Below are 27,072 nucleotides of genomic sequence, written 5' to 3' on the forward strand. Positions count from 1 at the left end.
TGTCCTCTTAACTCTCTGACCATTCCTTCTCTGTCTCCTCTCATAACTTCACCCACCCCCCATTTCCACTAACAGTTGATGTCCCACAAGGTTCTGTTCTGGGACTTCTATTCTCCCTCCTCTTTAGGTGAACTCATCAACTTGTTTGATCTCCAATATCATCTCTATGCTTATGATACTCAGGTCTACCTTTCCTCACCTGACTTTCCCCAGTCCTACCTCCCTCAAATTTCTAACTGTCTCTCTGCTATCCATTCCTGGATGTCCCAGCATTTTCTTAAACTAAACATGTCTAAGACTAAGCTGATCATCTTCCCATCTTCTCACATAACCTCACCTCCCACAATTATCTATTGACAGCACAACCATCACCTCTAGCCCCCTGTTAGGGTCTCCTGCCCTGTGCTGCCACGTCGTCATGGCAACCGGGAGACAAGTGCTAGCAGAGTAACCTGAGCGCAGCTGATACTCCGGTTCGGGTCTTTTGCTGTGCAGTGGTTACAGGCTCGGTGCACGGTAGGGGATCCGGTGCTGGTTTTTGTGCTCACAGTCTGTGAGGTCTGAGTGGGGCGTGGACAGCACCTGCTTTATAAGGCCTCTTCTTAGGGTAAGCAGATGCTGCTGAATCTTTGTTGGTTAGTCAGTTCCTGAAAGTTAGCCAGTACTGTGTAGCTTTGTATTTGTTTGTTGCTTACTGCAAATAGGCCTGGGGATTTGGTATTACACTCTGCCAATCCAGACCTAGCAGTAAGACTGGAGTCAGTCGTTTAGCTTGCTGGGGTTCTGTTACTACTCTGTGAACTTAGCAAGTTTGCGGCTGTATTCTAAGACTTGCCTGTCTAATCCTGTCTCACTGTGCTAGGTGTCAGGGGTCAGTTTAGTGGCAGTAAGCTGAACCTGTGCACTGCAAGTGAGAATTAGGATTGTGGAGACTCTCCTTGTGTCTATCATTCCATCTCTGACCAAGGAGTTTACTGCCACACCCGTTGGTAACCCTTTAGGGTTTTGCTGTTGCCCTTAGCAACAGCATTTCGGGTTCTCTACGTATTAAAACACAACATCTTGCTTTTCTCATCTGAGCATTACTAATACAAGGGAGACACCCAGTTCCTTAGCCTCTGGGCTTCTCTGTTCACTTTGTGTGTATTTTGTTACCCTATCACCTTCTGTGTACGTTATGTCATATTCCCCAGTCTGTCTGTAAGTCTCTGTAAGTCCATTTGTTTTGCATAACAGTTCAAACACCAGTACATTCCTGCAGGCACTGGTGTGCATAACATATTCAGCAGCCTAATACTCCTGTTGAAATTTTGTGGGAATATGGAGCATACCCCTCAAAATACGTTGCAACAGGTGGTCGATCAGGTGCAGGTCCTGACTCGACAATTTAATGATTTGTCCATTAAAATGCACACCTCCCAGGCTGCTGGTGGAGCTCCCGCAGCAGCAGCACCTGCAGGGGTTAAGGAGCCGAAAGTAAATCTCCCGGATCGTTTTTCTGGAGATCGCTCGCAGTTCTTTTGTTTCAAGGAGAGCTGCAAGCTATACTTCCGGCTTAGGCCTCAGTCTTCTGGGTCGGAGTTTCAGCGGGTAGGCATAGTGATTTCCTTGCTACAAGGAGACCCACAGGTCTGGGCATATGGGTTGCAGCCTGACTGTCCGTCGCTTAAAAGTGTTGATGCTTTTTTTACGGCACTGGGCATGTTGTATGATGACCCTGACAAGACGGCCTCAGCCGAGGCTCAGATTTCGATCCTTAAGCAAGGGCGAAGGCCAGTTGAGGTTTACTGTACGGAGTTTCGGAGGTTGGCCCATGATACCCAGTGGAATGACCCAGCCCTGAGACACCAGTACCGAAGAGGTCTTTCTAACCAGATAAAGGACCAACTGGTACAATATCCCTTGCCTGATAGCTTGGATCAGCTCATGCAGTTATCCATCCAGGTGGATAGACGGCTGAGAGAGCGTAGGCTTGAAAGGGAGACTGAGATTTCCTTCCTTCCCAAGGGAACCTCAGACTCTGAGGAATTTTCCGAGGAGCCTATGCAGATTGGGGCTACCCGCCTCTCCTCGCGTGAGAAGACGCGGAGGAGACAGCAGGGGTTGTGTTTGTACTGTGGGAATAAAGGTCATGTGGTAGTATCATGCCCAGAAAAGCCGGAAAACTTCAGGGCCTGAGGGTGATGGGAAATATCCTGTCAGGCCAGAAGTCAGAATTTCCCAAGAAGACTTTTATCATTCCGGTGACCTTGAAGATCCTCGGTCAAACTGTCAAGACTGAGGCCTTTGTGGACAGTGGGGCCGACGGGGTTTTTATGGACCGCCAATTCGCCCTGAAACACTCTGTTCCCTTAGTACCCTTGGCATCGGAAATTGAGATTTGTGGGTTAAACGGGGAACCATTATCCCAAGGTAAAATTACCTCTTGCACTAGCCAGATTTCTTTGTTTATTGGAGCCACACACTCTGAAAAATTGTCCTTTTATGTGACTGTCTGTACTTTTGCCCCATTGGTGTTGGGGTTACCCTGGTTAAGGGCCCACAATCCTCAATTTGACTTTTGACTGGGTCTCTGGGGAGATTCTTAGTTGGGGTACTGATTGTTTCAGGAGTTGCTTGAGCCTTCCAGTCAGGCTCTCGCAGCTAAGTTTGCCAGGATTGCCAGGGTGTTATGCAGATTTTGCAGACGTGTTCTCCAAAAAAGTTGCAGAGGTACTACCTCCCCATCGCCCCTATGACTGTGCCATTGATTTGTTGCCAAATGCTAAGCTTCCCAAGAGCAGGTTGTACTCCCTGTCACGTCCTGAGACTCAGGCTATGGCAGAGTACATTCAGGAGAACTTTGCTAAGGGATTTATCAGACCTTCACAGTCTCCAGTTGGGTCGGGGTTCTTCTTCGTGGCTAAAAAGGACGGTTCGTTGCGACCCTGCATCGACTTCAGGGAATTGAACCGTATCACGATTAAAAACTCATACCCACTGCCTCTCATTTCGGTCTTGTTTGACCAGCTTCGTACTGCCACCATTTTTTCTAAGATTGACCTACGCGGTGCGTACAATCTAATCCGAATAAGAGAGGGGGATGAATGGAAGACTGCCTTTAATACCCACTCAGGGCATTATGAATATTTGGTGATGCCTTTTGGGCTCTGTAATGCCCCGGCAGTCTTCCAGGATTTCATGAATGATGTGCTCAGGGAATATTTGGATAGATTCTTAGTTGTATACTTAGATGACATCCTAATCTTCTCCCATTCCCTGGAGGAACATCGGAAGCATGTACGCTTAGTCCTCCAGAAACTCAGAGACCACCGGCTTGGGGCGAAGCTGGAGAAGTGCGAATTTGAAGTTCAGCAAATCGCATTTCTAGGATATATTATCTCCCCAGAAGGTTTCCAAATGGAGGGTTCCAAGGTACAGGCAGTCCTGGATTGGGTGCAGCCCACTAGTTTGAAGGCGCTTCAGCGTTTCCTGGGCTTTGCGAATTTTTATAGACGATTTATCGCTGGATTTTCGTCTATAGTGGCGCCCTTGGTGGCACTCACTAAGAAAGGGGCGGATGTTGCTCACTGGTCTTGTGAGGCTAAAGCGGCTTTTGCCCGTCTCAAAAGGGCATTTGTTTCGGCCAAGGTGCTGCGACACCCAGATCCAGAGCGTCCTTTTGTGGTGGAGGTGGATGCCTCTGAGATGGGTATTGGGGCAGTGCTTTCTCAGATGGGAGTGTCTGATAATCGCCTTCATCCCTGTGCTTACTTTTCCCGTAAATTTTCGCCTGCCGAGATGAATTATGACGTGGGTAACCGGGAATTGTTGGCTATTAAGGATGTACTCGAGGAGTGGAGACACTGGCTTGAGGGGGCTAAGTTTGTGGTCTCAATTCTCACTGACCATAAGAATCTGGCATATTTAGAGTCAGCGAAGCGTCTCAATGCCAGGCAGGCACGATGGGCTTTGTTTTTTGCTCGCTTTAATTTTTTGATAACATATCGCCCTGGGTCAAAAAACATCAAGGCTGATGCGCTCTCGCGGAGTTTTGCTCCAATCCAGGAGACCACCGAGGAGCCGTTGCCCATTGTTTCCCCATCATGTATTAAAGTGGGCATTACCCAGGACCTCTTATCATTAGTCCTTAGAGCACAGGAGCAGGCTCCTCCAGACCTTCCGGTAGGTCTTTTGTTTGTGCCTCCTAGGTTAAGACAGCGAGTGTTCCTGGAATTCCATGCCAAGAAGTCGGCAGGTCACCCGGGTATTGCCAGAACTCGGGAGTTGCTATCTAGGGCGGTGTGGTGGCCCTCGGTGGCTAAGGATGTGGATCAGTGGGTTCGGGCATGTGACATCTGTGCCCGAAATAAGACTCCTAGAGGGGTTCCTGTTGGCCCATTACATCCACTCTCTATCCCATCTAAGCCATGGACCCACATTTCAATGGATTTTGTGGTGGACTTGCCCAAATCCTCGGGGATGACAGCCATCTGGGTTGTCGTTGACAGGTTTTCGAAGATGGCGCACTTCGTTCCACTGGTTGGGCTGCCATCGGCCAGACGCCTGTCTGAATTATTTATGCTGCATGTTGTGCGTCTCCACGGGTTGCCACTTGATGTGGTCTCTGACCGCGGATCCCAGTTTGTGGCCAAATTCTGGAGGGCATTTTGTTCCGATCTCCAGATTTCTGTCAGCTTGTCGTCAGGCTACCATCCGCAGTCTAATGGGCAGACTGAAAGGGTGAACCAGTCCTTGGAGCAGTTCCTCAGGTGTTATGTCTCCAAGTGTCAGACTGACTGGGTTGCTCATCTGTCCATGGCGGAGTTTGCCTATAACAACGCGGCTCACTCTGCTACAGGGATCTCTCCCTTCCTTTGTGTGTATGGGCATCATCCTAAGGCCAATTCTTTTGACCCCCTGGACTCCACGCCTGGTGGTTCCTCTGTGGTTTCGGTCCTTAGAGGTATTTGGCGGAAAGTGAAGAAAGCCCTTGTGTCTGTGTCATTAGTGACCAAAAGGGTTTTTGATAAGCGGAAAAGACCCTGCAGCTTCAAATTAGGAGACTTCGTCTGGTTGTCTACCAAGAATTTGAAGTTGAGACAGCAATCTCATAAGTTAGGCCCCCGGTTCATCGGCCCTTATAAGATCACCAGGGTTATCAATCCGGTGGCATTTCAGTTAGATCTGCCCCGTTCTTTGGGTATCAATAAAACATTTCATTGTTCCCTTTTAAAACGGGCGATTAGTAATCCTTCTTCCAGTGGAAGACCTTCCCCTCTTCTGATATGTGGCCAGAGGGAGTTTGTTGTTGAAAGGATTCTTGACTCCAAGGTGGTTCGGGGTCGGCTGTCATTTTTGGTGCACTGGAAGGGGTATGGCCCGGAGGAGCGGTCGTGGGTGCGCAGTTGTGATCTTCATGCCCCCAGACTGATACGGTCTTTCTTCTCGCAGTTCCCCGATAAACCCGGTGGTAGGGGTTCTTTGACCCCTCGTCAGAGGGGGGGTACTGTTAGGGTCTCCTGCCCTGTGCTGCCACGTCGTCATGGCAACCGGGAGACAAGTGCTAGCAGAGTAACCTGAGCGCAGCTGATACTCCGGTTCGGGTCTTTTGCTGTGCAGTGGTTACAGGCTCTGTGCACGGTAGGGGATCCGGTGCTGGTTTTTGTGCTCACAGTCTGTGAGGTCTGAGTGGGGCGTGGACAGCACCTGCTTTATAAGGCCTCTTCTTAGGGTAAGCAGATGCTGCTGAATCTTTGTTGGTTAGTCAGTTCCTGAAAGTTAGCCAGTACTGTGTAGCTTTGTATTTGTTTGTTGCTTACTGCAAATAGGCCTGGGGATTTGGTATTACACTCTGCCAATCCAGACCTAGCAGTAAGACTGGAGTCAGTCGTTTAGCTTGCTGGGGTTCTGTTACTACTCTGTGAACTTAACAAGTTTGCGGCTGTATTCTAAGACTTGCCTGTCTAATCCTGTCTCACTGTGCTAGGTGTCAGGGGTCAGTTTAGTGGCAGTAAGCTGAACCTGTGCACTGCAAGTGAGAATTAGGATTGTGGAGACTCTCCTTGTGTCTATCATTCCATCTCTGACCAAGGAGTTTACTGCCACACCCGTTGGTAACCCTTTAGGGTTTTGCTGTTGCCCTTAGCAACAGCATTTCGGGTTCTCTACGTATTAAAACACAACATCTTGCTTTTCTCATCTGAGCATTACTAATACAAGGGAGACACCCAGTTCCTTAGCCTCTGGGCTTCTCTGTTCACTTTGTGTGTATTTTGTTATCCTATCACCTTCTGTGTACGTTATGTCATATTCCCCAGTCTGTCTGTAAGTCTCTGTAAGTCCATTTGTTTTGCATAACAGTTCAAACACCAGTACATTCCTGCAGGCACTGGTGTGCATAACACCCCCAAGTGCTCTGTATAGGAGTTATCCTTGACTCCTCCCTCTCCTTAAAACAACATATTTAGTACATTTCAGAGTCCTGCCTTTTACATCTCAAAAATATTTTCAATATCAGACCCTTTCTCACCCTGGATGCTACTAAGACCCTCATCCACTCACTGGTCATCTCCAGATTTGACTCTTGTAACTTCTCCCTACAGTATCGGGTCTCCCTGACTACCACCTCTCTCCATTCCAGTCTGTCCTCCATGCTGTTTCTTGGCTCATCTTCATCTTCAAGCATACTACATCTTCCTCCCCTCTCCTACAAGCCTCACATTCACTTATAAAGTCCTAAACCATTCCATTCCCATTTACATCTCTGACCTCATCTTCCTTCACAATCCCGCCCGCTTCAGTCTACAAATGAATGCAGCCTATCCTGCCAAATGATTATGTCCTCCCATTCCTGCTTCCAAGATTTTGTCCGTGCTTCTCCCTACCTCTGGAATTGTCTCCCTATCAGACCACCTCTTTACAAAACTTCAAATGGGCTCTCAAGATCCACTTCTTCACCAAACCCAGTCATCTCTCATCCTAATCCTCTGTTCCATGCTCACTGACTACCCCATCTGTGTCACCCCTGTCTGTCTGCCCCTCCCTTTTAGAGTGTAAGCTCGCTTGAGCAGGGTCATCTTCCTTCATATGCTTTGGCTTCCATTACATTTACTGTACTATCATCTACTCCATGCTCCCTTCAATGGCACCTAAACATTGGTTTCTGCCAACCTGCAGCTTATTCGAGTGCTATGACCACTGATGCAGCAATATAGATGGAGCCACGCTAGTCATAGCAATACAGATGGAGCCAAGCTGTGCCTAGGTGCGCCCGCCTAGACACGCCTGGGACTCGGCGTCTCCGTCTCCTAATGGGCACGTGCACCCGTGATGGAGATTCACCCTATTAATTTGAATGGAGAGCATCTCCGTCCGAGCGCCCGGACAGAGACATTCTGAATGGGAGGCGGATGGATCGCCTAGTCACACCGGGAGTACTCGTTTGCGATGGAGCTGCCTCAGATGAGCACGGCTCCATCTGTATTTCTAAATCATGTACTTGTCCTGCATTGTCTTGTACTGTATGTCACTGTTTTCTTGTGTACTCATTTGTTTACTACTTTGTTAGGTGCTGTGGAACCCTTGTGGCACCATATAAAGAATAAAAATAATTAAAGGTGCAATATTAATTAATAATTTGAATTAATTAAAAATTATTTTAATGTTGGAGAAAGCATTATATATTCTATGATGGGGGTACCATCTATATAGCCATTAAAATAATAAATGCTTCCGCATCATTAAAAATACATTTATAAACACCAATGAATAATTACTTAATATTGCACCTTTAAATGAATTCATAAATAGTATGGCACTCTTAGTAAAATTAAACCATAATTTAACCGTGCCCCGCAACGCCACCGTGACGTCCCAAAAATGCTGCCTCGATGCCCCCTCCCGGCCTACGAATGCCTCTGCCTGTCAATCAGGCAGAGGCATTCACAGATGTGAGATGCTGTCACATCTCACAGTGTGCGCCCACATGAGCAGTGCGGCTTCTGCGCGTGCGCACACTTCACAGGGCATCAGCATGCGAACACTGCCGCAGCAGCGTTCTATGCTGAATTAGGCCCACAATGCAAAATGAGAAATAACAGTTGTATACTAGTTATGCCAGTATATATTAGAGATGTGCGGCGGGTACTTTTCATGTTTTGTGTTTTGGTTTTGGTTCTAATTCCCCGCTCGTGTTTTGGTTTTGCCAAAACCACCCTTTCGTGTTTTGGTTTTGGATGATTTTTGGAAAAAAAACAAAAAAAACAACTAAAATTACAGAATTTGTGGGTAATTTTGATCCTACGTTATGTGCACCGGAAATTTTTCGGGTTTTGGTTTTGGATTCGGTTCCGCGTCCGTGTTTTGGATTCAGACGCGTTTTGGCAAAACCTCCCTGAAAATTTTTTGTCGGATTCAGGTGTGTTTTGGATTCGGGTGTTTTTTTTTTAAAAACCCCTCAAAAACAGCATAAATCATAGAATTTGGGGGTAATTTTGATCCTATAGTATTATTAGCCTCAATAATCATAATTTCCACACACTTCCAGTCTATTCTGAACACCTCACACCTCACAATAGCCGCTGGACGGCTAAGCTAAGTGACACAAACACCTCAATATCACAGGAATTATTTGTTCTAATCAATGGTATTATTGGTCCAAATCACTGGAAGAAAATGACAAAATCACAGGAATTATTCGTTCTAATCAATGGTATTATTGGTCCAAATCACTGGAAGAAAATTACAAAATCACTGGAATTAAATGGCAGTAATGTCAGGAATTATATCAAATGGCAGTACCACTGGACATATACGGAAGTGTCAGACACGATGGCACTTAAAAAAATTGGCCCCAAACAGCACATGATGCTAAGAAAAGAGAAAAAGAGGTGCACTGTGGTCGCTGGATGGCTAAGCTAAGCGACACAAACACCTCAATATCACAGGAATTATTTGTTCTAATCAATGGTATTATTGGTCCACATCACTGGAAGAAAATGACAAAATCACTGGAATTATTCGTTCTAATCAATGGTATTTTTGGTCCAAATCACTGGAAGAAAATGACAAAATCACTGGAATCATTTGGCAAGATCACTGTAATTAATAATTAATTATAAATCACTGATATTAATTGGTAAAATCTCGCTATCGCCTGCCTAGTGAAGTGGAATCTAGATGGGATTTTGTACCGGGGACACAATAACTTCATCAATTGTCTAAATCCCAATGCACTAATGGCGGAAAACGGGTGCACGTCTAACAGCGCACTGATTATACTGAGAACTAATTATACTGATCGATCACTGATTATACTGAGCACTGATTTTACTGAGATACTGTTGGTCACCAAAATGCAGCACTGTACTACTATATACACAGATATGGAATGGATACTTGCAGTGACACGGAGCTGCAAGATACAGCAATGGCCTACTGTACTGTACAACTATATACTGTTGGTCACCAAAATGCAGCACTGTACTACTATATATACTGCTCACAAAAATGCAGCACAGATATGGAATGGATACTTGCAGTGACACGGAGCTGCAAGATACAGCAATGGCCTACTGTACTGTACAACTATATACTGTTGTTTACCAAAATGCAGCACTGTACTACTATATATACTGCTCACAAAAATGCAGCACAGATATGGAATGGATGCTTGCAGTGATACGGAGCTGCAAGATACAGCAATGGTCTACTGTACTGTACAACTATATACTGTAGGTCACCAAAATGCAGCACACTGAGCACAGATATTTGCAGCACACTGAGCACAGATATGGAGCTTTTCAGGCAGAGAACGTAGATATTTGCAGCACACTGAGCACAGATATTTGCAGCACCCTTAGCACAGATATGGAGCTTTTCAGGCAGAGAACATAGATATTTGCAGCACACTGAGCACATATATTTGCAGCACACTGAGCACAGATATGGAGCTTTTCAGGCAGAGAACGTAGCCACATCCTCTCCGTTCAATCTCCAATGCTCGAGTGAAAATGGTGGCGACGCGCGGCTCTTTATATAGAATACGAATCTTACGAGAATCCGACAGCTGGATGATGACGTTCAGCCGCGTTCGGGTTAACCGAGCAAGGCGGGAAGATCCGAGGCTGCCTCGGACCCGTGTTAAATAGGTGAAGTTTGGGGGGGTTCGGATCTCGAAGAACCGAACCCGCTCATCTCTAATTATTAACCTCAATAACATTCATTTCCACTCATTTCCAGTCTATTCTGAACACCTCACACCTCACAATATTGTATTTAGGCCAAAAGGTTGCACCGAGGTGGCTGTATGACTAAGCTAAGTGACACAAGTGTGCGGCACAAACACCTGGCCCATCTAGGAGTGACACTGCAGTGGCAGACAGGATGGCACTTAAAAAAACTAGGCCCCAAACAGCACATGATGCAAAGAAGAAAAAGAGCTACAAGATGGAATTGTCCTTGGGCCCTCCCATCCACCCTTATGTTGTATAAACAGGACATGCACACTTTAACAAACCAATTATTTCATTAACAGTATCTGCCAGAGGACTGTGGCTGAAATAACTGGTTTGTTTGGGCCCCCACCAAAAAAGAAACAATCTCTCCTTGCACAAACTGGCTCTACAGAGGCAAGATGTTGACCTCATCCTCATCCTCCGATTCCTCACCCCTTTACTGTGTACATCCTCCTCCTTACATTTTTTCGTCCCCACTGGAATCCACCATCACAGGTCCCTGTGCACTTTCTGGAGGCAATTGCTGGTAAAGGTCTTCCCAGAGGAATTTATAAATCATTTTGATGAACATCATCTACTCCACAATTTGTGGAAGTGACCTCCTACGCCGATCGCAGACAAGGTTACCGGCTGCACTAAACACTCTTTCAGAGTACACACTGGAGGGGGGGGGGGGGGGGGCAACTTAGGTAAAATAAAGCCAGTTTGTGTAAGGGAATCCAAATTGCCTCTTTTTCCTGTCAGTATATGTACCCATGTAATCCTCCACCATTCTTTCAATAGTGACAGAATCATATGCAGTGACAGTAGACATGTCAGTAATCGTTGGCAGGTCCTTCAGTCCAGACCAGATGTCAGCACTCGCTCCTTACTGCCCTGCAGATTTCTATGCTCACCGCCAGTGGTTGGGCTAAGAAATCTTATCCTTTTCCTCGCAGCCCCAGTTGCGGGTGAAAATAAAGGCGGAGCTGTTGACGGGTCACGTTCCGCTTGAGTTGACAATTTTCTCACCAGCAGGTATTTGAACATCTGCAGACTTGTGTCTGCTGGAAAGAGCATGGTGGCCAAAATGTAGTGCTCTGATTTCAACAGATTGACCACCCTTGAATCCTGGCAAAGCGAATGAAGGGCTCCATCCACAAGTCCCACATACTTTGCAGAATCGCTCCATCTTAGCTCCTCCTTCAATTTCTCCAGCTGCTTCTGCAAAAGCCTGATGAGGGGAATGACCTGACTTCAGATCTGGCAAGTTCGAAGGGTTGGAGAACCTTGCACAAGACGGAAATCATTCTCCACTGCACTTGAGTCAGGATCATTCCCCTTCCTTTGCCTATATCATAGGTGGATGTGTAGGCTTTAATGGCCTTTGCTGCTCCTCAATCCTCTGAAGCATATAGAGTGTTGAATATTACCTCGATACCACCTCTTGCTTCAAGTGATGGCAGGGCAGGTTCAGGAGTGTTTGCTGGTGCTCCAGTCTTCGGCATGCGGTGGCTGAATGCTGAAAGTGGCCCGCAATTTTTCGGGCCACCGACAGAATACACTGCACGCCCCTGTCATTTTTCAAAAAATTCTGCACCAACAAATTAATTGTATGTGCAAAACATGGCACATGCTGAAATTTGCCCAGATGTAATGCACACGTTATATTGGTGGCATTGTCTGATATCACAAATCTCCAGGAGAGTCTATTTGGGGTAAGCCATTGTGCAATGATGTCCCTCAGTTTCCTTAAGAGGTTGTCCGCTGTGTGCCTCTTACGGAAAGCGGTGATACAGAGCGTAGCCTGCCTAGGAATGAGTTGGCATTTGCGAGATGCTGCTACAGGTGCCGCTGCTGTTGTTGCTGCAGGAGGCCATACATCAACCCAGTGGACTGTCACAGTCATATAGTCCTTAGTCTGCCCTGTTCCCCTTGTCCACATGTCCATGGTTAAGTGGACAGGGGGTACAACTGCATTTTTTAGGACACTGAGGACACTTTTTCTGACATCTCTGTACATTCTTGGTATCGCCTGCCTAGTGAAGTGGAGCCTAGATGGGATTTGATACCAGGGACACAGTACCTCAAACAATTCTCTAAGTCCCACTGAACTAGTGGCGGATACTGGACGCACGTCTAACACCAACATAGCTGTCAAGGCCTCAGTTATCCGCTTTGCAAAACAATGACTGCTGTCATATTTCATCTTCCTCACAAAGGACTGTTGGACAGTCAATTGCTTAGTTGAAGTAGTACAAGTGGTCTTCTGACTTCCCCTATGGGATGACGATCGACTCCCAGCAGCAGCAACAGCAGCAGCAACAGCAGGCGTACCACTCAAGGATCCTTTGGAGGAGTCCCGGTTAGGAGAGGACTCCTCAGTCTTGCCAGTGACATGGCCTGCAGGACTACTGACGTTCCTGACAGAGGAGGAAGTTGACATTGAGGGAGTTGGTGGTGTGGCTTGCAGGAGCTTGGGTACAAGAGGAAGAAGGGATTTAGGTGTCAGTGGACTGCTTACGCTCTTACCCAAAGTTTCACAACTTGACACTGACTTCTGCTGAATGTGCAGCAGGTGACGTATAAGGGAGGATGTTCCTAGGTGGTTAACATCCTTACCCCTACTTATTACAGATTGACAGAGGCAACACACAGCTTAACACTTGTTGTCTGGATTTGTGGAGAAATAATTCCACACCGAAGAGGTGGCTTTTTTGGTATTTTGCCCAGGCATCACAATGAGCTTCTTCATCCCATGGACAACAGGTGTCTCCCCTGGTGCCTGATTTAAACAAACCACATCACCATCAGAATCCTCATCATCAACTTCCTCCTCAGTGCCAGCAATTTGAATATCAGAAACTGGACTGTGGGTTCTCCTTCCAGCACTTGCAGGGGGCATGTAAATGGTGGAAGGAGCTACCTCTTCCCGTCCAGTGTTGGGAAGGTCAGGCATCAGAAACTGGACTGTGGGTGCTCCTTCCAGCACTTGAGGGGGCATGCAAATGTTGGAAGGAGCCACCTCTTCCCATCCAGTGTTGGGAAGGTCAGGCATCACAACCGCCGGCACACTTGAACTCTCCTTGGGGATTTGTGATACCATTGTAGAACACACAGTTCTTTTCTGTGCTTTTTCCAGCTTAACTCTTATAATTTTTCTTGCGGGAGGATGAGGGCTTCCATCGTCATGTGAAGCTGAGCCACTAGTTATGAACATATAGGCCAGAGCCTTAGCCGTTCCTTGCTACTCCGTGTCGTAAATGGCATATTGGCAAGTTTACGTTTCTCCTCAGACCATTTAAATTTCTTTTTTTTGGTCTTTTTACTGAACTTTGGCTTTTTGGATTTTACATGCCCTCTACTATCACATTAGGCATCAGCCGTTGCAGACGAAGTTGATGGGATTTGATCATATATGTCATGACTAGTGGCAGCAACTTCAGCACTAGGTGGAAGTGGTTCTTGATCTTTCCCTATTTTATCCTCCAAATTTTTGTTCACCATTATTTTCCTAGAGTTATATAACAATATTCGGTACAGGAGAGCGTACATCTACACCACACAGGGCAAACCCTGTGAAAATTATTTGGATTAAATATTAATAACCCCTTTATTTGGAGTAAATAATATACAGCACTGGACAGCACCACTGAATTTATATTGCAGCACCACTGTACTGAATTTATACGGAATTATATGGATTTATATGGAATTATACGGCAGGATCACTGTAATTATATGGCAGGATCACTGGATTTATACGGCAGGATCACTGGATTTATGCGGCAGGATCACTGCACTTATACGGCAGGATCACTGGACTTATACGGCAGGATCACTGGACTTATACGCCAGTACCACTAGAATTATACGGCAGGATCACTGGATTTATGTGGCAGTACCGATGGACATAGACGGCAGTACCACTGAACATATACGGCAGTATCAATGCACATATACGGCAGTATCACTGGACATATATGGCAGTATCACTGGACTGGACTTATATGCCAGTACCACTGTAATTATATGGCAGGATCACTGGATTTATACGCCAGGATCACTGGAATTATACGGCAGGATCACGGTACTTATACTGCAGGATCACTGCAATTATACGCCAGGATCACTGGATTTATACATCAGTACCATTGGAATTATATGGCAGGATCACTGGAATTATACAGCAGGATCACTGGACTTATACAGCAGGATCACTGGATTTTTACGGCAGTACCGCTGGACATATACGGCAGTACCGCTGGACATACACGGCAGTATCAATGGACATATACGGCAGTATCACTGGACATATACGGCAGTATCACTGGACTGGACTTATACGCCAGTACCACTGTAATTATACGGTAGGATCACTGGAATTATACGGCAAGATCACTGGATTTATACGGCAGAACCGCTGGACATATATGGCAGTACCACTGGAATTATACGTCAGGATCACTGGAATTATATGGCAGGATCACTGTACTTATACGGCAGGATCACTGGAATTATACGGCAGAATCACTGGACTTTTACGCCAGTACCACTGTAATTATATGGCAGGATCACTGGATTTATATGGCAGGATCACTGGATTTATATGGCAGTACCGCTGGACTTATATGGCAGTATCAATGGACATATACGGCAGGACAACTGGACTTACATGGCAGGATCACTGGACTTATACGCCAGTACCACTGGAATTATGCGGCAGGATCACTGCACTTATACGGCAGGATCACTGCAATTATACGGCAGGATCACTGAAATTATACAGCAGGATCACTGGACTTATAGGCCAGTACCACTAGAATTATACGGCAGGATCACTGGATTTATGCAGCAGTACCGATGGACATAGACGGCAGTACCGCTGAACATATACGGCAGTATCACTGGACATATACGGCAGTATCACTGGACATATACGGCAGTATCACTGGACTGGACTTATATGCTGGGCTGTAATTATATGGCAGGATCACTGGATTTATACGCCAGGATCACTGGAATTATACGTCAGGATCACTGCACTTATACGGCAGGATCACTGCAATTATACGGCAGGATCACTGCACTTATACGGCAGGATCACTGGACTTATACATCAGTACCACTGGAATTATACGGCAGGATCACTGCAATTATACAGCAGGATCACTGGATTTATACGGCAGTACCGCTGGACATATACGGCAGTACCGCTGGACATATACAGCAGTATCAATGGACATATACGGCAGTATCACTGGACTGTATTTATACGCCAGTACCACTAGAATTATACGGCAGGATCACTGGAATTATACGGCAGGATCACTGGATTTATATGGCAGTACCACTGGACATATACAGCAGTATCAATGGACATATATGGCAGGATCACTGGACATATACGGCAGTACCACTGGATATATACGGCAGCACAGGGACACCACCACTGGACTGATGCAGGACAACACAGCACCACTGCAATGGACTGGACTTATACAGCAGCACTGGATATATGTCAGCAGAGGACACCACCACTGTGACTGGACTGATGCAGCACAACATACCACCACTAGACTGATGCAGCACAACACAGCACCACTGGACTGGACTTATACAGCAGCACTGGACATATGGCAGCAGAGGACACAACCACTGTGACTGGACTAATGCAGCACAAGACACCACCACTGGACTGATGCAGCACAACACAGCACCACTGGACTGGACTTATACAGCAGCACTGGACATATGGCAGCAGAGGACACAACCACTGTGACTGGACAGATGCAGCACAAGACACGGACACTGAGGACACTGAGGACGGAGACACGTCCTCTCTCTACACTCTCCAATGCCGGAGTGAAAATGGTGGCGACGCGTGGCTCCTTATATGGAATCCAAACCCTGCAAGAATCTGACAGCCGGATGATAACGTTTTGCCTCGTTCTGGTTTCCGAGTCAGGCGGGAAAACCTGAGCCTGACTCGGATCCGGGCTCGGGTGGTGAAGTCCGGTAGGGTTCGGTTCTCTGAGAACCGAACCCGCTCATCTCTAGTATATATTATATATAGCATGTATATTAGAACCCAAAGAAGAGATGATACAGCCCTTTTTGTGAACAACTAATAATGTAATTTACAAGAAAGGGAAGGTTGTGCAATCAATGTTATCCGTCCTTAAAAGTCCATACACTCCGTATTTGATTTCAGATGTCGGTGCTGGCACTTCTAAACAGTGTAACCACACTGTTAATATTAACTGGAAAAGAATGATGAAGGCGCACTCAGTGAGTCAACGTATAAAGTAGATTTACTACAAATAACAAGCTCACATACATCATAGGTTTAAAATCACCGGCTCGTGAGAATCAAAAACGCTGTCTCCAATGCCACTCGCAGCAGTCCGTCTCTCAGATTTGCCGGCATGCAATAATACTCAGGTCAGCGTCTCAGCTTACGGATCAGGTGTTCATGGATGGAATGAACACGTCCTTGTTTTAGGCCACGCCCAACGCGTTTCGTCACTGTATGACTTCGTCAGGGGGGACGAAGTCATACAGTGACGAAACGCGTTGGACGTGGCCTAAAACAAGGACGTGTTCGTTCCATCCATGAACACCTGATCCGTAAGCTGAGACGCTGACCTGAGTATTATTGCATGCCGGCAAATCTGAGAGACGGACTGCTGCGAGTGGCATTGGAGACAGCGTTTTCGATTCTCACGAGCCGGTGATTTTAAACCTATGATGTATGTGAGCTTGTTATTTGTAGTAAATCTACTTTATACCTTGATTCACTGAGTGAGCCTTCATCATTATTTTCCAACTAATAATGTAATAACACATTCTCATTCAAAATTGTCTACAATTAGGGTAATGTCAGATACACATAAAAACATTATTTTGTGAATAAAAACTAAAGTCTATATTACCTTTTAAAAAATAAATAACTACAACCACTCCAGATTGTGGATTGGGTTAAAATGTATATGGGAACTAACTTTATTCCAACAATTAAGTAATGCAAATGCTGCTGATTCATTAAATAAATTTATCTAATAGTATAGCAGCAATGCTCGAGGTCCTTCTGTAAATAACTTATTAGAACTGGCTAGATAGTGCTGCTGATAGTTATTTTTTTTAAACTTATCTTTATTGAAGCAAGAAATAGGTAATACAACAAGTGCATTTATGTGTACATATCTCACTGTACAATTTATAGTACATCAGGAATCGCAATATATAACATTAGAAAAAAGAAGAAAATTGCAAGTAAGACAGGGTCCAAAGTCATAGCAATCAGGCCAATATCATCAAAAGGAAATGGGATGATCTTGGAGGAAAACTCTAGTTTTATACCATACAGTATTACGAAAATATTTGGTAATAGCCTCTGTTACGTGTACAGGTAAGACCTCAATAAAACTCTCCCACGAGGCAAAAAAAAATTTCAGTGCGATATTCTTTTTGGAGGGACGCTTCCAACCAGTCCTTATTACAGATAAAAAAAAACAATTTATCTTTGAACATGTATAAATTGTGAATCGAGCTTTGTATCCATACATGTAAGATTGACTCTTGGGCAGCCGAGGATATCGCCAAGACTAATTATTTAACTTCTCTTCGAGCTCCGTGTGCATCAATAAACCAAAGATTGCCCATTTGGGCGTTAAAGGGGCATAATTTATGAAATGTTGAGATGCAAATCGCCACACTGTTAACCAAAATCGCCTAAGGGAAGGGCAAGCCCAGAAGCAATGGTAAAGGTCGGCAGTGTGATGTCCACATTTGGGACATGAGTGGTCATCCAGGAGGCCCATTATGTAGTGAAATATAGGAACGATGAAAAATATTAAGGTACATCTCTGAATATTTAGCAGCCGGGAATGCGGCAATCGAGATCTGTAACATTTTTAACAGGGTCTCTACTGTTATTTATGGGAAGTTCTTCAACCATTGAGCTATGCCAGTTTTAAGGGTAGAGTGTTCCACTGAAGTTCTAAGACATTTATAATAATAGAATATAGCTCCCTTAGAGAGAGATGGTTTTAGCAAAATATTATCCAGAGGATTGTCCCAATCACCCGCTGGGATTGACTTGGAAACCGTACTCACGTAGTGTTGAGCTTGAAGAAAGGCGAGACCTTGAGGGCTGATAAATGTATATTTGGCCACTGCGTCAACATAGAGAAATGGTTTATGCGAATTATGGTATATCAATTGGCCTATTCTACGAAGCCCTTCTGTTTCCCACATAGAAAACGGATACGTGGCTTCACCATTCTGAAAGTTCAGGTTCTTTAAGAGGGGTAGGTGAATGGAAAAAGATGGGCGTAGGTTGTATTTATGTCTAACAACCAAACCTTCCTGGTGGTTACAAGAAGGGAATTACTAGTTTGGTCTTGGGGTATCTCAACATCTGTTAAGTGTAGGAAAGCTACTAAGGATAATTTGGGAATAAAGTTTTTCTCTAAGGGAGTATTGGTAATATTTGGTCATCATATAACCAGTCCTTTATATAATGGACATGTGCAGCATAACTATAGGTCAAAATATTTGGGAAGTTAATTTCCCCATTAAACTTAGACTGACAGAGTTTGATCAATCTAATCCTCGCTCGCTTATTGTTCCAAATAAATTTTCAGAAAAGGGAAGTGATCTGTAGAAGATCTTTTCGGGACAATAGTAAGAGAAGAACCTGCAATGGATATAGGAGTTTTGGAAAATAGATCATGCAAAGTTAATTCGCTCTGCCAAGAAAAGAGAGTTGAAGATGGCTCATCCCCCCAAGGCCCACCGTGATTTGTAAAATAACTTTCTTGATATTTAATTCATATAAATTGCCAATATTTTTAGTCAGAAGAATACCCAGACATGGGAGTTGCGTTTTTGTCCATTTCAATGGTAACTGTCCAGCCCATGCTGGACTATAAAACCCTTGTTTTAAGTAGAAAGCTTGCGATTTTTCAAAATTAATGAAGAAACCAGAAGCGGATCCCATTCTATCAATTAATTCTAATAAAGGTTTAAAAGAACATTTAGGATTTGACAAGTGTATGAGTACATCATCATCTGCAAATGCTGTGAAACTCATTTTGCAGTCCCTATGCATATGCCCCTTAAGATAGACCAAGATTCTATAATTGTGAGCAAAGCATCAAGGGATAAATTAAATAATATAGGAGAGAGAGGACAGCCCTAAGGAATGCCTCGGGTCATGGTTATTGGTTCTGTTCTTGTGCCATTTATCTGAAGAGAAGTTGTGGGAGAATTATAAAAAAAAATATTAAATTAATAAAGTGAGTTCTGAATGCACAGGTTGAGAGTACCTGTAACAAGAATGGCCAGGACACCATGTCAAATGCTTTTTGAGCATCAATGCTCAAAAGCATATTTGGAACGGTGGGTTATTATTGGCTGCTATAATCGATGCTATAGCCGTGCGGATGCTTTTAAGGGATTGCCTTCTGTGAATGAATTCCAATTGGTGTGGGGAAAATAGAGAAGAGAAGAAAGATTGTAATCTAGTGGCAAAGATTTTGGAGAGAATTTTAAAGTCCACATTCAGTAAGGTGGTGGGACGATAAGATCCCAGTAATGTCAGGTCTTTATCCGGTTTCGGGATTAGAGTAGTGAAAGCATTATTAAGAGAGGGATAGGCTGGACAATTTTTATGTATAAAGCAGTAAAGATCTAACAAAGTGGGAGTAATGTCTAGTTTTAAAAGTTTAAAATATTCTCCAGACAAACCATCTGTCCCAGGTGTTATACATTTACTGTATGTAGGGAGGATATTGCCAAACTATTTTCCTCTTCTGTGATATCGGAGTCCAAAAAGTCTATTTGGTCAGGCGTCAGAGTAGGTAAATTATCCTTCTCAACAACTGCATTTAGAGATTCTGGGGCTGAAGGTCTAGCGGTAAAGAGATTGCTATAATATTCGTGAAAGGCTGCCAAAATGTCAGCAGTTTTTATCATAGGGGAGATAAATGGTCTTTTTAATAGATACTATGTAATTTTTATGTTTAAACGTTTTGGTCAAAGAAGCCAATAAACGTCCCGGCCGCGCACTCCACCTGTAATACTTTTTTTTCTGTAAAATCTAGTCGTGACTGTGCTTGAGTAAGTAAGAAATTATCCAGCAAAGACCTTGCTTGAGTATATGTGACAAGTGTCTCCCCTGAGGGATCAGTAATATACGAGAAAAAAGTATTTTGTAGTGTCACATAAAGGGAGTCATATTGTTTTTTCTGCATTTTGTGAAGTTGAGACACGTAGTAAATGATGTGACCTCACATTATGGATTTAGAGGATTCCCAAAATAGGACTGGGTCATCCCAGTGGGCAATATTATTATCTACATAATCTATCCAGTCTTGTTTTAAGTATTCGCAAAAAAATTCCGATGAAATAAACATGCAGGAAATTTCCAGGTTCGATTTAGGGGGCCCATGACTGGCAATTTAAATGAGAATTCACTACATGCATGATCAGAGATCACTATGTCTGTTACATTGACAGAACTCACTTCCATGACTAAACTATTTTCCTGATAGTTGTTATCATCATAAGGTATACTGTATTTGCACCAGCCCTTTAGCACATGCAAGTTATAAACCTCTGCACCCACATATAATTGAGTCCCTCCATGACATCAACATTTTTGTTGTTTGTATGATTTTTTGGTTTTCATACAGTAAGAAAATGTGTCTCCTATGCAAAAAAAAAATGTGTCTATCTCTAAATGAGAATCAGTGTAAACAGTGAAGGATGGTTATGGCTTACTGACATTCAGAATGTCGAGTCATTGACAAGCACAAGGGGGACAGCATTATGTTGAACCAGATATACAGACATTATACATTGTAGTAATGCAATGTAAAGCATTGTAACCATGTCAGCTTTAGAACTGTAAACATGACACTTTACCACCTTGTTAAATATTCTCCTTATAGCCAATGTGGTTACAAAGCTTTATATGCATTTTTACTGTTAGCATGTAGAGTTTGATATACCACTGTCCCTCTTCAGGTTAGGGTCAGGTGGGGGGAGTGCAGGGTTAGGAACTAGGGGATTAAGGTTAGGCACTAGGAGGAGTGGTAAACCCTAGCCAACTCCTCCCGAGGGTTTGCCCTAGCTGCCACCCCTGGAGGGTTAGGTTAGGGGAGGATAAATATACTTCCCCCCTCCGATGTTGGATTCTTCAGTTTCGGGATGCTGTGGATGGTCATGTGACTCCCAGCATCGCATCATCCGGTATTTCGTACCAACCCCCCTTTCCTTCCCACTTGGGCTTGTCAACATTCTGAATTCTCATAAACTACCTCCCATACACAGATTGTTTCCAAAAAAGGACTAAAATTATCCAAACAGAGACCAAAATCTGTGAAATATAGGAGCCATCAGTAAAGAATAATATTTCATTCATCTCATAACATTTTCCATTGCAGGTACATGAACATTTTATGGACTGCAAAGAAGTCTTTACAAAGGCTAGAGGTCATGGTACTTCACATGCGGTATATGACATTATCTTTATACTTTGAAACATTATCATTTGGAACAATTTCAAAGTAATTTTTGAAAGGAAAAGTAAAAGAGAAAATAGGAAAGACTCAGTAGTAAGTTGTAACTTTTGAGCAATGAGGGCTAGTGTCTCAGAAAGTGAAAGAAGCACTAAACGCATAAAAATAGTGTCATGGTTGTAGATTCCCAACCTCAAGCCTTCTGACAAAAGTTAAAATATTTGTCTTTATTCTGTATCAACTGAACTTGTTAGAAAATGGTTCACAGAGCTTACTGATGCATCATACACTTACAGTAACCTTTATAATGATTACTTACCAAAAAACTTTGTAATAAAATATAATTAAGATAACGTAATTTTGAGGTAGTTATATAAATATGTTGAAAATGATTCAGTGGAATAATTTACCAGAGTGGCTATATTTTCTATGCCTAGGGTGAATTGTGCACAGAACCAACAACTGTGCAATTAAATTATAATGTATGCTTCCTAGAATACATAATATAGTGCATTATTAATATTTTTAAAAATAGGAAATTTATGGGAAATTTAAAATGTAGAACATTAATATCAGATGTATGCGGGTGGCATGAGAATAGTCTAAAATTATTTGATCTAAAAAATTATATATTTAAGAAATGGAATTGCCTAAAAGTGGGTGGGTGAGAATCTCATCTGATGAGATTTTACTATTTTCTGTATATATGCTGCCTGAGACTGATATACGGTAATCTAGTCGAAGAAACTGTAAGAAATTTGATATTCTAAATTTTATAAATGCGATTACCCAATATGTGAAAACAATTCTAACTGTGTTTAGGACAGGTAGAATGAAGTAATAAATAAAACATATATCGTATCATATTTAGATAATTTATTTTATATGTACAAATTGTCTCCTAAAAATGTTTACAGGCAATACATCTACCCGGCAGTATCCCAACGCTGATCTGATCTGACAATTGGCGCTCCAAAGATTGGAGATTTCTTGATGGATTAGCAAAATCCTACATATTAAAAAATCCCTAACTTGCCGATTCTGATCATAATTAGGTTGGAATCACAGAATCACTAATTTCCCACAGGAATCGTCAAAGTGGGACATTGCCCCTATAGATGCCTGATGTATTGTATGTCTGCAACCTAAGAATGGTGAGTTGCAGTCAGTAATTAAAGTAGCTATTTAGATTGACTAATTTAAATATATTTCAAAAAGGTGTCCGTACAATTTTCATAAATCATCCAACCAAATAGTGCTCAGATAGGATTTTATGAATGAGATAATCATCAGAGAGCACCCCATTCTGAGAACGCATCCCACAGATATCTGAAAACTGTCGTGCATCATACAAAGTGATTGCTGACTGCATGCTCCGTAGCATGCATATAAATGGACAGAAATTGTAAGAGTGGACAACTTGAGCCATCTGTTCACAGATCACGTTTTTTGTGAAATGCTCATTCGTGGGTTATAATCAATGCATATAACTGCACCGTCTCATAGGAGTATTAGGGGAATTACATGGACATGAAGCCAGATCTCTATGCTCTTTTGGAGTGTTTAAATGCAAATGGGATGGCTGTTTCTGACAGATCCTTTATAGCCAACAATAGACTGGATGTAACAAAGTCCGAGTTGGCTGGAAGTGTTTGTTCCTGGCTGAACTCAGACTATTTTTTTAAAATGGCTATCATGTAAAAGGCATGGTTTTACCTTGTACATGATGGCTGCTTTGAAAAAAAGTCCATGCTTGGCCGGGAACCCGCACCTCTGGCCAACTCGGACTTCATTACATCCGGCATATTGTGTGCATGTAAGGGCTGTTACTAATGGTGATTGTGAAGATCCATAGTATTAGAGCCTAAACTCACAGAGTGTGCCCCAGGACTTCTGGGTCAGGTCACGCAGACAGGAGACACAATAATAAAATGATATATTTATTAAAGATTTACTTAATACGAGTTCCTATAAATCAGTTATACATGTGTTAATCTACACATTTGAAATTAAAACCAGAGCAACAGATCCCAATAAACACCAGTTTACCATTAGACTCTCCAGCACTCTCCCACACTGTAATGTTTGGATGCAATATAATTGTGCAGGATCACAGGAGTTTGATGACGTTTCTGCATAGCAGAGCCAACAATTCTGCAAGTCCACAATTGTAGAATAGGGCAGACAGGGCAAACAAGTCTGCAATCCCAAGAAGAGCTTGCAGTCCAGAAGCCACAATGCTCCCAGGCACAATCCTCAGCACACTGGCAGAAGCTGAGACTCCAAGACCAGTAGCTTTCAGAAGCTTTAAAAACACCCAGACCCTGGAGATCTCTTGTCACCTCTTTTTAAAAGGGTTCCCATTTCAACTACTAAAGTCTCTCCTGAAATGGCTGTTCTTAGGAAAAGGTCTCCCTGGATTGGTAGAGTTCAATCAGGGGCTGTAAAAGAGATGCCTTATAGTGAGATCTCCCCTTGCTGTTTCCATGCCACAGTGTCTGACTTAAGGGTGGAACACACGGAGAGATCCGTGTTTAAAATCTAAGCAATCTGACTAGATTGATTAGATTTTAAGTACGGATCTGTTGTGTGTATGCCCCCCAGCGATAGCGATGCGCAGCCCAGCGCGGCGCTATCGCTGGTGCTAGATTGGCCTGCATGCAGGCTCAATCTAGCGGGTCACTCACTTCACCGCTGTGTGAAGTGAGTGGCCCCCCGTCCCCTCCTCTTGCTCAGCACACATCACGCTGTGTTGAGCGGGGGGAGAGATGTGTGCTGAGCGGTCTGTGTTAAGATCACTCAGCACACATCTCTCCCATCAGTACTAGCCTTTAGTCCTAGGGGAGAACAATGAGATCTTGATGTAATTAACCCCTTGCTGATGGTGGATGATAGCCAGTCACTCACTGTTTTAACCCCTTATTTTCATTGGTGATCTCAGAGGGGCTCTAGCTACGCCCAGCTTCCTATTTTTAGTACCTTTAGAGGAATTGACTGTCTCAGAATAAAACTTCACACCTGACCCTGTTTAAGGACAATAGCTGACTGCTCAATTCTGTGCTACAACATTGTCAGAATAGGCCTGGGACAGTCCAGTCTATCACAATGATTGCTGCGGATGGAAAAAAATGGGCAAGTCGGCTATTTGCATGAAGATGGATAATTGACATAGACGGGCAGATATTCATAGCAACATAAGGCAGCAAACAGGCTACGGGCATAAAAATGACCGCAGATGTGTTTCACAAAGAATCAGGCCCCAGATCTTTAACCAACCAGCAACCAAGGGCACCGACAGCCCTGCTTGGCCCCCAAAAAGGCGCAAGAGTGGGGGAGGGGAGAGAGAGACTGTGGCCACAAAGCAGGTGCACACACCTCACAGGGGGATGGTGGATGGTGAGCGGCGAGTGGGGAGGGTGGAGGAGGGTGAGGTGGAAGCAGAGGCGGGCGGGTGCAATGTAATGACCCCCCCGCACACAACACAAGGGGAGAAAGGACTGACTGACTTCTGCCTCTCTCCCCAGCGCAGAACACAGCAGCATGTGCCGTATGCTGTGCTGGGGAGAGAGTCTGCTGCAGCACACAGTCCTCTCTCTTCCTTGCACACAAAGTACCTCTGCAACGGGAAAGGGGGTGGGGAGGGTGGTAGCAGGACCCAGGCTTGTACATAGCTAATAACAAATAATGACAAAATGTAATAATTTTGGGAAAAAGCATAGGGGACTGTTATTAGTAAATTACTTCATTATTCAGATTGTAGGGTATAACCACTGAAATCATGTATAATGTTGTTGGTGATGAGGAGTGTGTCTCTAATACCAGTGATATAACTGAGATATGTGCTTCTTTAAGGGTCTAATTCTGAGATGCAAACCTTAACAATGTTGGACTGGCCCACAGGGGCCAACCTCCTCCTCTAGGGATCAGGTTCCAGACTGTACATTCGAGTCATACAATATACATACCTTATATTATACTGCATAGGACTATGGTGTATTTCTACAGTATATTGGTGTTATTAATCTGGTACATTATAATGCATGCACTATTAGTATTTACTATATATATAGATCAAGGGGCCCAGTCCATGCACTCTCTAATGGTTAGTCAAACTTCTGTGGTGACTGGCCACACCCCTAAGCACGGGCCTCTACCACTGCATTCCCTTGACCTTTCATGACCCAATCTGACACTATTCCTTAAGGGCCTTATTCTGAGACACATACAATCCACATGCAATGGCACTGTTCATGAAGTCAAAGGATTTCTAAAACCCCCCCACAGCACATACGTTATACAGCGTGTATGGTAAAAGATGCTGTTCGGGACAGACGGTATCAGAAATGAGGCAGAAAAGTGATGGGCATTCCTAGGAAGTGGCTAAAAGTGAACATAAAAAAGTTAATCTCATGGGTGTGTTGTGGGCATGTCAGTGACAGCGGTTGCGTTCTCAAATGAACAGCTGCAGTCATAAGAGAGCAGAGTCTAGCAGTGAAACTGCACCTGCCATAGGGCTGGTGCATGTGACCATGGTGTGAGTGCACAAGTGGGGGGAAACCACCCAAAGTGTGCGCCTGCAACTCCCTTTGGAAACTTTTGTAAGAAAAGGTGAACTTGGTTTAAAACAATGTTCACTCTGGGTCCTCAGTTATACTTCACTGAAACTGAAACAGATGGCATGTATTTCCTCAACTACTCTGCCCTTAACTATATGTAAACTCAGTGTCATTTCCTATCAATCCCAATGGCCATCCTTTTTGAATCAAGCATATGGAATACCAATGATGCATTTCAATCAGCTCTACACTGGTTACTGAAGAGGCATAACTGCTCTGGAATGGGGCATTGTCACATCCACAGACTGCAAAGTTGGATGGAAGTGAAAATGTACCTGCTCCCTGGCATATCAGTAGGTATGGGAGCTCTGCACTGAAAAGATGTGTACAACTCTTCTGCATACAGTCAAATATATACACATTTAACTACCTAAGCACAACACAGGAGACATTACTGCCAACACTGCTTCAGTCCCTTATTTGCACATGTGGCCTAGAACAGACTTCAGAACTACCTTTAGGTGCCTCTAGGTGCTCATGTGGATCCAATGAGCAGTGTTCTGGCTTTTCAACTTTTCAAAATTCAGCCCTAGTAGTAGGGTAACTGTAAACTATGGTCATTAGGCCCCAACCCCATCATCATTAGGCTCCACCCATTCTGCTACATAATTCTGAAACATGTTACAAACCCGTGGGTTAGTATGAATTGCATGTATTATAGAAGCACACAACAGTATGGGGCCCATTTACAGCTGGATACATTTGCATCCAAAGTGCAGTCGTGAAAAACAG

This window comes from Pseudophryne corroboree, chromosome 2, assembly GCF_028390025.1.
Source record: "Pseudophryne corroboree isolate aPseCor3 chromosome 2, aPseCor3.hap2, whole genome shotgun sequence".
Classification (NCBI taxonomy): Eukaryota; Metazoa; Chordata; class Amphibia; order Anura; family Myobatrachidae; genus Pseudophryne; species Pseudophryne corroboree.